Source organism: Lipotes vexillifer, unplaced genomic scaffold, assembly GCF_000442215.2.
Source record: "Lipotes vexillifer unplaced genomic scaffold, Lipotes_vexillifer_v1.1 scaffold478, whole genome shotgun sequence".
Classification (NCBI taxonomy): domain Eukaryota; kingdom Metazoa; phylum Chordata; class Mammalia; order Artiodactyla; family Lipotidae; genus Lipotes; species Lipotes vexillifer.
The window spans coordinates 516,172-527,157 of record NW_006779682.1 but is presented as its reverse complement, the minus strand read 5'-3'; the positions used below and the strand labels follow the sequence as shown (position 1 = coordinate 527,157).

At 50.3% G+C, this 10,986-nt stretch overlaps 1 protein-coding gene across 1 annotated transcript in view; it reads right to left on the bottom strand.

Annotated features, from left to right (window-relative positions):
- PRDM15 (PR/SET domain 15) overlaps positions 1–10,986 on the bottom strand; it is a 60,115-nt gene that overhangs the window by 48,969 nt on the left and 160 nt on the right.

The window sequence follows — 10,986 nt, the reverse complement described above, 5'->3', positions numbered from 1 at the left end:
GTAGGGAAAATGACAGAAAAATATTCAAAGTGTGATATTCAGCCATTTTAACCACCGATCCTGGGGAAACTTACTTATATCAGTGGTTCTCAGTGTGGTCCCTGGACCATCAAACAGTAGCACCAGCAGTACCTGGGAATTTCTCAGAAATGTGAATTCTTGGGCCCCTCCCCAGACCTGCTGGGCTGGGGCCCTGCACTCTGTGTATTTGCAAACCTCCAGGTTATCCTGATGCAGCTCAAGTCTGAGAACTGCTGCTTAACCTTCAATCTTTTTAACACTTACATGATTACTACTGCAAAAAGCACTGGGAGACCACAGTAATCATGTCAGGAAACGAGATTTGTCATGAGGGTCAGTTAGGCTTAGACCAGGAGTATCTGTGTGTAACTTGGTGGGAAATGGGGAGCAAGGGGAGATCTGGGGCAGATGCTCTCTGTGACACCTGAGGTTTACTCGCCAGCCCCCATGATTACAACTGTTAAAAACAATGCTGAAAAAGAAGACTAGAGTGAGAGAAATCAGTTTACCTGGTTCAAGCTTAATTATAAAGGACAGTAATAAGGACTTTGGTATTGGTAGAGGGATAGACACACAGATCAATGGAAATGGAGAACAGACTCACAGAAATATGCTCGACTGATTTTGGACAAAGGGGAAAAGCAGCTCAGTGGAGGAAGGATGGTCTTTTCAACAAATGGTGCTGGGGCAACTGGACATGCAGAGGCAGAAAAAAAAAAAAGAACAAAAAAAGAACTGTGACCTCACATCTCACACAAAGATTAATTCATAATGGATCAGAGACTTAAAACATAAAACAGTAAATTTTTTTAGAAAAACAGGAGAAAATCTTTGAGATCTAGAACTAGCCAGTTTTTAGACTTGTCACCAAAATCATAGTTTACTAAAGGAAAATTGATAAACGGGACTTTACCAAATTTTAACATTTTTTGCTCTACAGAAGATGCTGTTAAGAGGATGAACAGACAATGTAAAGACCAGGAGACATTTCTGCAAACCACGTAACCATATGCAGAATATGCAAAGAACTCTCAAAACCCAATAGTAAAAATGCAAACAAGCCAATTAGAAAATGGGCAAAAGACATGAATAGACATTTCATCAACAAAAACACTGGAATGGCAGATAAGCACATGAAAAGATGTCCAACGTCATTAGCTGCCATGGAAACGCAAGTAGAAACCGCCAAGGACACCACTCCACACCTTTCAGAACGGCGGGATGCCGGTGGGGATGAGGGGACCGGGGCATCTGTGTTTGCTGGTGGGAGTGGAAATCCATTTGACAGTTTCTGATAAAACCAACATGGCCTATGACCCGGCAATGGCATTGGTGGGCGGTTATCCCAGAGAAATGGAAACTTACATCCACAAAAAACCTGTGCACGACTACTGAGGGTAGCTTTATTCCTAAGAGCCCAAACTGGAAACAACCCAGAGTCCCTCACTGGGTGACTGGTTAAACAAAGTAATCTGTGGTCCATCCACAGCCTGGAATACTAATCAGCAACTAAAAACATGAAACCACTGACACACACACAACCGATCTTGATGAATCTCCAGATGCTGCTGGGTGAAAAACGCCAATCCTCAGAGGTTACGTGCCGTATGATCCCATTCACATAACATTCTTGAAATGACAAAATTATTGAGAAGGGGACTAGAGCACTGGTTGGTTGGGGGTAAAGGAGGGAGAGGGGTGGGAGGAAAGAGCGGGAGGCTATAAGGGGGCACCAGGGGGCTCCTTGCGGGGCCGAAACATTCTGTATCTGGACTGCGTCAAGGTGACCATCCCTGCTGCCACCCGGTACTGGAGGTGTGCAAGATGGTACCACTGGGGGAAACTGGATGAAGGATACACGGATCGCTCTGTGTTCTTCCTTATAACCACCTGGGAACCTACAGTGATCTCATCAAAACCAGTGAAATCAGATCACTGTAGTTCCAAAGCAACTTCCAGCACAATGCGTGGGAATGGTCTGGATCCTGGTGGAGATAAAGCACATATGACTTTTATCGGACAACTGGATCTCTGAATACCAACTGGATATCTGACCAGATTTTGACCATGTTAAGGAGCCAGTGTTAAATGTTTTAGGTGGGTTAACAGTATTGTGGTTATTTTTAGAGTCCTTCTCCTGTAGAGACACAGACTGAAATATTTACAAACGCAATGATGTGACCAGGGTTTGCCTCGAGGTCCTACTGGTGGGGAGTCCTGCACGGGGTGGAGGGGGAAGTCAGACCTGGGCGACAGCAGCTGAGCTGGTGATGGACACGTGCGGTCGGCCGTTGCCCGCCTGTCCACTGTTTTGTGGGTTCATACTAAAGCTATTTGTAAATGGTGCCAACACACTCTTCCCGGGTCCTCCTCTCCCGCCGACTCTGCGTCCTGCCCCCAAAGCTGGCCTTGGACGCATGCCTAGTCCGCTAAACATCTTTTTCTTCACCTCACCTGACCTCTGGGTCGCGCTGGATGTGGCTGACTGCTCTCCCCTCCTCCACAGCCACTCCTCTCCCAGCCAACCGCCCCGAGCTGCTCGGACACCCCAGGGCGCTTCGGACACCCCAGGGCGCTCCGGCCCCTGGGGTGTCCTCCTCCGCCACCCGCTCGCTGTCTTAGCTCCCGTGGGCTCAGCACCGGCCCCTTCTCATCCCTCCTCGTGCTGGACCCGCTTCCCAGGCAGTCACACCTGCTTCTGTGGCTGCTGCTAATACCACGGGGACGCTGGCGACCCTACTCGGGGTCCCACACGTACACCCAGCTCCCCGGCCGCACCTCCGCCTGGAAGCCGGCGGCAGCTCAACGCGCCAAAAACAAGCTCCGGGCCACTCCCAGCTTCCCTGCCTGGTGCTCCGAGGGCCCCGGGAGGCCGAGTCTGGCTCTCAGGCAGGTGGTCAGGGACCAGGTCCCCTCCTACGGCTGCGAACGTTCATCACCCAGAACTTGGACGCAGACAGACACCCTGCCGCCACCCCCAGCTCAGACGGCCCAGAAACCTCATCGGACTGTTGCCAGTTTCACACAAATTTTCTATAAAAACACAGTGCAGTTCTACAGATCGCCTGCCCCTGGGAGTGTTCCCCAGCCTGCCGCTGGTCAAACACCACCTGGAGAGGAAAGAGAGGGTAAGACGAGCCACCCCCGCGTCCCAGCACAGACCAGCTCGATCCAGATTCCCCGGGAAACAGGTCCTGGAAGGGGAACCATACACCAAACGTGGGACAGAACTCTCTTAACCACAACAATCGCTCAGATTCCAAGTCCTCAAAATACCTCCTGTAGGTGTTCAGACAGTGTTCCTCCTTCTGAGACAGGCTTGTTTCACTCAGCATCACGTCCTCAAGGTTCATCTACGTTGGACTGTGTGTCAGAATGGCCCTCCTATTAAAGGCTGAATAATACCCCATCGTTATTCACCTGTCGATAGACACTTGGGTCGCTTCCACGTTTTAACTACTGTGAATGAAGCCGCTATGAACAAGGGGCAAATACCTCTCCGGGTCTCTGCCTTCGACTCTTTTGGGTCTATAAGCAGAAGTGGACTTACTGGATCATACGGCAATTCTACATTGAATTTTTGAGGAACCACCATACTGCCTTTCATGGCAGCTGCACCATCTTCCATTCCCTCCACACCCTTGCCAACGCTTGTGATTTTCTGGGTTTTTTGACAGTAGCTGTCCTAGTGCGTGCAAGGTGAAAAGGAATTTTTTTTTTTTTTCGCCTTGCCGCGTGGCACGTGGGATCTTAGTTCCCCAACCAGGATTGAACCCTGCAGTGCCCCCTGCAGTGGAAGCAAGGAGTCTTAACCACTGGACCACCAGGTCCCGATAAGGATTATTTTTAAATGTGATCTGCAGAAGCTGGGGTTTAGAAAAAACAATCAGTTTTGAAACACTGGAAAGTGAAAACTTCACAAGTTTAAAAGACACGTAGCTTAAAATAACTCAAAGAAAAAGGCTCTTTCAAGAAGGTTGTTGATATAAGTATGAAACGAAGGTTATCGCTTGTTTGTTAATCTGGCTCGGCCTTCCCAGGCCGTCCCTGGCCTGCCTATGTGATGGAGGGGGACGGATAAAGGACAGAGGTGATGAAGGTTGAGGTCCTGCAAGTTTGCTATTGGCCCAGATGACTTAGCAGTCCCTCGTTGTCAGTGACCAAAGCAGTGGTCTCAAGAGAAATACAAGGTAAGCCACACATGGAATACTCCCTAGATCTTTAGTTTTGAAATAATTACAGGAAGTTTCAAAAATAGCACAGGGAGGTCCCCTGAACCCTTCACTCAGTTTTCTCCAAGGGTTATATCTTACACAACTATGTATATCACATACATAGTTTGAGAGTGTAACTGCAGCACACTCTCAAAACTAGGATATTGACCTTGGCACTGTGCACGTAATTCAATGTCTTCTCATCACAGGTGTAGGCTCACGGGACCACCTCCACAATCCAGATTCAGGAATGTTCTATGACTGGAAAGGCCTCACTCATGTGCCCCTTTATAGTCACACCCTGTGCCCTGACCATCCCTAACCCCTAGCAACCACTAATCTGTTCTCCAACTCTACAAATTTTATCATTTCAAGAGTGTCATATAGGGAGGGAGGGAGATGCAAGAGGAAAGAGATATGGGAACATATGTATAGCTGATTCACTTTGTTATAAAGCAGAAACTAACACACCATTGTAAAGCAATTCTACCCCAATAAAGATGTTAAAAAACAAAAAAAAGAGTGTCATACAAATGGAACCACACAGTATGTGGCCTTTAGAGACTGGCTATTTTTCTTCACTCAGCATAATGTCCCTGGGTTGTTACATGTATCAGTAGTTCACCCCTTTTCCTGCTTCTCACTCCGTGATGTGAGTTTAACCACTCACTTACTGAAGGAGCCTTGGTTTTGTCCCCATTTTTGGCTATTACAAATAAAGCTGCTATGAACAATTGTGCATTTTGGGACATAATTTGACATTTCTCTGGGATAAATGCCCAAGAATGCAATGACTGGGTCCTATTGAGGTGATGTTTAGTTTTTAAAGAAACTGCCCCACTGCCAACGTCTGAAAGGTCCAGTTTCTTGGCGTCCCTGGCAGCACCTGGCGTCACTGTGTTTTATTTTAGCCATTCTCACGCGTGTGCAGTTGTATCTCATTGTGGCTTTAGTTTGCGTTTCCCTCATGGCTGATGACACTGCACATCTTTTCCTGTGCTTATTTTGCCATTTGTAAATCCTCTTAGGTAAATGTCTCTTCGTGTCTTTTGCTCATTTTCTAGTTGGCCCGTTCCTGTCCCACCGCCCTTCAGGTCTGCCACTGGCTGCGTGGGCCTTCCTTCCACAGTCACCTGGGAGTCGTTTGTCCTCTTGGGTGTGGAGCTCTTGTTTCCTGAGCCCTCGTTGCTTCCATTTTCTTGGTTTACTCCTTTGATCTGGGGAGCACATTTTCCAGTAGTTTCCTTAGAATGGTGCCTGGGAGGTAAATCTCTTGAGAGGACTTGCCTGTCTGCCACTGTCTTTACTCCAATCTCACGGGCCAGCTGCTTTGCCTGGTACACGGTGGTTTTCCTGAGGAAGGTTGAAAGTGAGACTCCATCGTCCTCAGCTTCCAATGCTCCAGCTGAGGAGTCTGATGACTTTCCAGCAAGCAAACCCTCTGTATGTGACTCCCTCCCCCCAGATCTCTTGGACTGTTTTAGCTCCAGGGCCCTGAACTCTCACGGTCTGCCTTGGTGCCGAGCTCGGGCTGGCCCTTTCAACCTGGCTCTCCTGTCCTGAAGTCCTCAGATTTTCTTGTGTTATTTCTTTTATAATTTCTTCTGTTTCCTCTTTCTGAACCTCTTAGTTTCATCCAAGATGACATCTATTTTTCTGATTTTCACATCTGGTTCTTTAGGAGGGATTTCTGAGCAAAGGGGGCAAGAGAGGTTTGCATTCTGCCATCTCAAAAATGGAAACTGAGCTAGATTGGCCTTCTCAGGCTGATGAGAGCTCTAACGGGCAATCATCTTTTGATTAACCAAAAAGAAAAAGAAAAGAGGGGAATGTGAGGCCTGATTCTTACTTAATAGGCCTTGTGAGACAGACAAGATATTTTAAAACTAGGCACCCTGGGAGCTTTGGTGGTGAAAAGATCCTCACACGTTCTCAGCATAAGGGCGAGAGCACAGTGGAAAGAGACATCACAGAGAACAAAGTCCAGAGAAGTCAGATGTGCGGGACAAAGGGGCCCAGAGGGGCGGAGGGGGCGGGTGGCATGGAAGCAATGGATCAATGAACAGAATTGAAGCGGCTTGGTCAGAACAGATTTTGTAAACCTCTTGACTAATATGGCACCAAACTGCACTTATGTTTTTGGTCACAATAAAAGGCAAACTTACTATAACTAATTAGCATATATATTTTTAAGCTTACAAAAGGCCAAAGGCCTTGAGTTACAAAACACTGGGAACCCTCCTTCCCCAAGACAGACTCTCTGTCCAGCAGGTAGGGTCCCTTCCCCCCTGACAGCAAGCAGGGAGTGACAGTTCTGGCACATCATCCCCTGCAGGCCCTACACACGAATCATGATCTAGGGACACTCGAATTATAACATTTGCCTCTGGCCTCATCATGGTGGAAGGCCATTTATTGAGGGTTTTCTGATGGTACCTGCAATATTTCAGCGCTTAAGCTGCTTAAGCAGATGGTGCTGAACATTGAAAACAAGTCAAACGGAGCCCTAACATCCAGCACCTCTCAGGTAAAGAAAGCCGTCATCTCTGGCAAGCCCACGCTTCAATTTTCTGTAAGTTTGCGGAAACATGACCCCAAAGGCTCTGGGAGACTCCAGGGGAGCATCCAGAGTTGGGCTTCCTCAGATGCTATTAGGATGAGAGGCTTCAACTGGGCCCCCACTGTGACCCTGAGCTGTCCCCTGCCCCATGACAGCAAAAGGTTCCTCACCACCCCAAACCATCCATGACCAGCCTCCCAGCTTCCACGACCCCTTCCTCTTGTTTCCTCCTCCAGAAACTCCCTCCACCTGCCAAACTCCTACCTAACCTTTAAAACCTAATCCAAATGGCCCCTCCTCTCCAAAGCCCTCCTGGCCACACCTGTCACTCACCACACAGGCACGCTGCAGCCACGTCTCCCCGGGAGGCCCCGCCCCACCTGCACCTCCCTTATTACACACCTGTCTCTGCTGCAGAGTTATGCTTCTGGATTATTCACACCAGCCTTCAACAGAGCTCACTCGTGAAAACAAAAGAGTTTTACCTGTGGCTCTAATGCCACACTTCTGTCTCCTCTCATTGCAAAAATCCTGGGAAGGACTCTGGCGGCTTCTCTCTTGAATGGGAAGAACTGCCCTCACGGCTCCACCAAAGCCCTCCACTGTGGACTGCCTCCCCTTCATCCCCGAGGCAGCATTCACCCCCTCCCCCTGGAAACCCTTTCCTGCGAGGTCTCCTGGTCTTTCCATCCCAACCGCTGCTCCTCCCGAGGCCCCTCTGTGCTCCCATCTCAAGCCGCCACACGGTGGGGCAGCCCAGGCCGGCCCTTCGGTCCTTTCTCCATCCGGACCCGGCATTTACCCGCCATCACTTCCCATGCCCGAGTCCACCCAGGCCCCTGAGCCCACCTGACACATGGTTCCATGACCGACCTCTCTGCCGACAGTACCACCAAAGTGTTTTACAAAATGCTATTTCTTGCCCTTCAGCTGACAGTGTAAGCTGCTCAGCCTTACTTTAAACAGCTGCAAGGGACGGAATCTCCAGCATATCATGAATATTAACTTCTTAAAATAAAACTGCTGTGTGGCTCTTCTGAACACATCTATTGGAATCGCAACACCACAGCGTGACACCCACTGCCATCCGGTCACAAGGCATGTGGACAAGCTCTTCATCTGTCAGGAGGCTCACGGCACTTCTGTCTTTACCATCGTGCGTTTCCATCACCACAGATGTTAAACCCAGTGTGTTATGTTTGTGCTTGAAATGATTATTGATCACCTTTTACACATACAGATCAAATTAGTCTTGATTTCCTATGACCATGAGTTTGTGCTAATTGCTCCTGGACTACGCTATCGTTCCAGTAACTGGGACACCACTGATCAAGATGGAAATACTGCCCACACTGGTAAGCAGTCACCTAGCACAGAAGCTGGGTTTAATGAGATAAATAGGACTTTTCCGCCAATCCAGTCACGTATCATGGAATTCGATTCAACTCTGTTCCCACCCTTCGTTTTTACAGATGTGAGTGCAGGAAACCCTGCTCCCACAGACAAGTAGTTGGGACGGAAGAGCTTTGTTATAGTCGCCACTTAGCAACGACCACCTGCCGAGGTCTCCCATGCACCGTGATAGCCACATATTTGTGAGCTGACCACGGCCCACACCAAGACTGGGGCTGGGGGGGTCGCCATTTTCTGGACAGTGGGAGGGACCCTTCCTTAGTAAGGGAGCACTTAAGGAAGGTGATGACCAGGACCATGGGCCCTGGGCAAGGGTTTCTCCCACCCGAGGGGCAGTTTGAAGATGCTGCTGGTCTACCAGGTCCTGATTCCCTGAACACCCCTCAACCTGCACACCTGTCACCTGCACCTCAGTGAATGACACCTCCTGTCACCCCCTGTACATTCCCCACCCAAACCAGCAGCAAGGCCTGCCTCACTCTAGAAATACGCTTTGTCCTGTCACCTCATTTCCCCTCTGCCCCCACCCTGTTTCTAGGGGAACCTTGTTGGGTAGCCATGGGGTCCTCTCTAAAAAGACACAGATTCTTTGGACCCCTGCCCCAGACCCCAGTGGTGTCTGCTTGGCTCTCAGGGTAAACTCTGAGTAGAGTACAGCCTGTGCCACCCTCCTGTGCTACCCCAACTCAGCCACACAAAGCTTGCTGCCACCCCAGGGCCTTTGCACTTGCCACGTCTGCCTGTGACAGACACCCTCACCCCAGATCTCCACTGAGGGCCTCGCGGCACTGGTTTCCACTGGAATGTCACCTTCTCAGACAGACCTTCCTTGTCCCCACTGCCCAAGTGTGCCTACCCCTGCCCATCCCCCACCTCCACCTGTCACCCTTCCTGCCTTCTCCTACATGCTCTAACCACTGTCCACCTCCCTCCCTCCAGAGCATTCGGTCTACCAGGCAGGGCCTTCTCTCTCACCCTTTGCAGTGCCCGGCACGTGAAAGCTGCTGGGTGGACGGCCAATAAACATGCGCACGCGTGAACCATGTGAGATGAAAGACAGGTATTGTCATACGTCACAACTGTGGAAAGGAGGCTGAGAAAGCATTTGAGTCCTTGCCCACAATCTCAGCCTCTCAAATCACATGTGCAAGAAACAGCTGCCTTCAATCTCCCTTAAATCTGCAAAATGGGAGAAGTGTTCTTCCCCTGGCCTTCTACACAGACGATGATATCAAAAGAATGATATACGAGAGGTATATCCCAAGCTAACGGAGTTCTTTCTCAAATATAATTGTTCCCAGAAAAGCTATTAGCCTTGTAATTGGGGGTGATTTTTAAATTTATTTATTGGTCTTCTGGAAAAAATAACTACTCCTTCTGCTTGCAAAATCGAACATATTGTATTCTTTGTTGGCAGCTTTTTTGCAAAAATATGAATCAAAGATATAGGAGAAAAAAACTTTATACAGGATAAATCTTACTATCTTTCCCTTTCAAAATTCAAACTATAGTTCTATTTCTTAACCATTCACCATAAGGCAGTGATGTCAAGGAAATCCAGAGAAGCAGAGTGGACCCATGAAAATGTGGAAAACGTGAAAATGTCCAGGTCTGAAACAAAATACGGTGGTGTTTTGTGTGTACTGGGTGGGGGCGGGGGTGGGGGGGGAGGTTAACTTATAAAAACCAAGTATCTACATCATTACACTCTCCAGGGAGAGTTCTCACTCCTGCCTTTGAAGATCTGTCACAAGACCACTTGCTCATTTACTTTTCGTCCTTAAAAACACGTCCAGGAACCAAGCTGGGTTTTTCCAAATTTATCTGGTGAGTCCAGATTCTATGAGAGAGGCTTAAGCAAACGTGGTTTTTGTGGGTTGGCCGCTTAAATATGTACACGGGTCCACGTGTCTCTGATCACACACTTGTTTCTACCATTTTAATCTACCCTTGGTGGGGCAGGGGGGGCAATTTCTGAGCTTTTGTGGAAAAAAAGGAAATCTCATCTACTACCTTAAGAGCTAATAGAGATTAACACATAACAACTATAGCTATCAGCACGGTGGATATTTCCATAATGCGTTTTCACTTGTCTTCTCAAAGCTGACCTTCATCGCGAATACCCGTCCCCTCGCCAGAGGCCACATGGCCGGCTGGTCCACCTGTCCGCGCCAGGGCGGCGCCCGCGCGCCGTTTTCCAGCACAGCCACCCACCCCGAGGGCGGGCACATGTCACCTGTCCACGGATTTCACTACCTTGCCTCTGCCACCCAAGGGTTTACACAAACAGGATGCAGGGTGCTCGGGGCGGGGCGGCGGCGGGGGGAGGCTGGGGAGCCCCGTCGCCCGAATCCTGGGGTCTGCCTTGCTAACCGCAGGAGCTGGGGGTCCAGGGACCCTCCCCATTCACCCCCGGGGGCTGGGCCCAGGACGGGGGGGAGTGACATCACGAGGCACCGTCGGCGACGAGGGCGCCCGGGGGCGGGACCGCGGGCCGGGGACCGGGGGCGGAGGACCCCCAGCGCCGCGCCCACGGGCGAGCGCGGCCCCGGCCCCGCGCCCCGAGCGGGCGGGCCTGGGGGAGCGGGCGGCGGGGCCCGCGGCGGGGCCGGCGGCGGGCGGGCTGGCGACGCGCAGGGCGATCCCGGAGCGGCTCCGGGAAATCCAGCCGGGTTTTGACTCCGATCGCCCACGGTGCCCGCAGCCGGCGAATGTAACAAAGAACAGGCGGCATGGCGGCTGGACCGGGGCGGGCGGCGGGCCGGGCGGGGGCGGGGG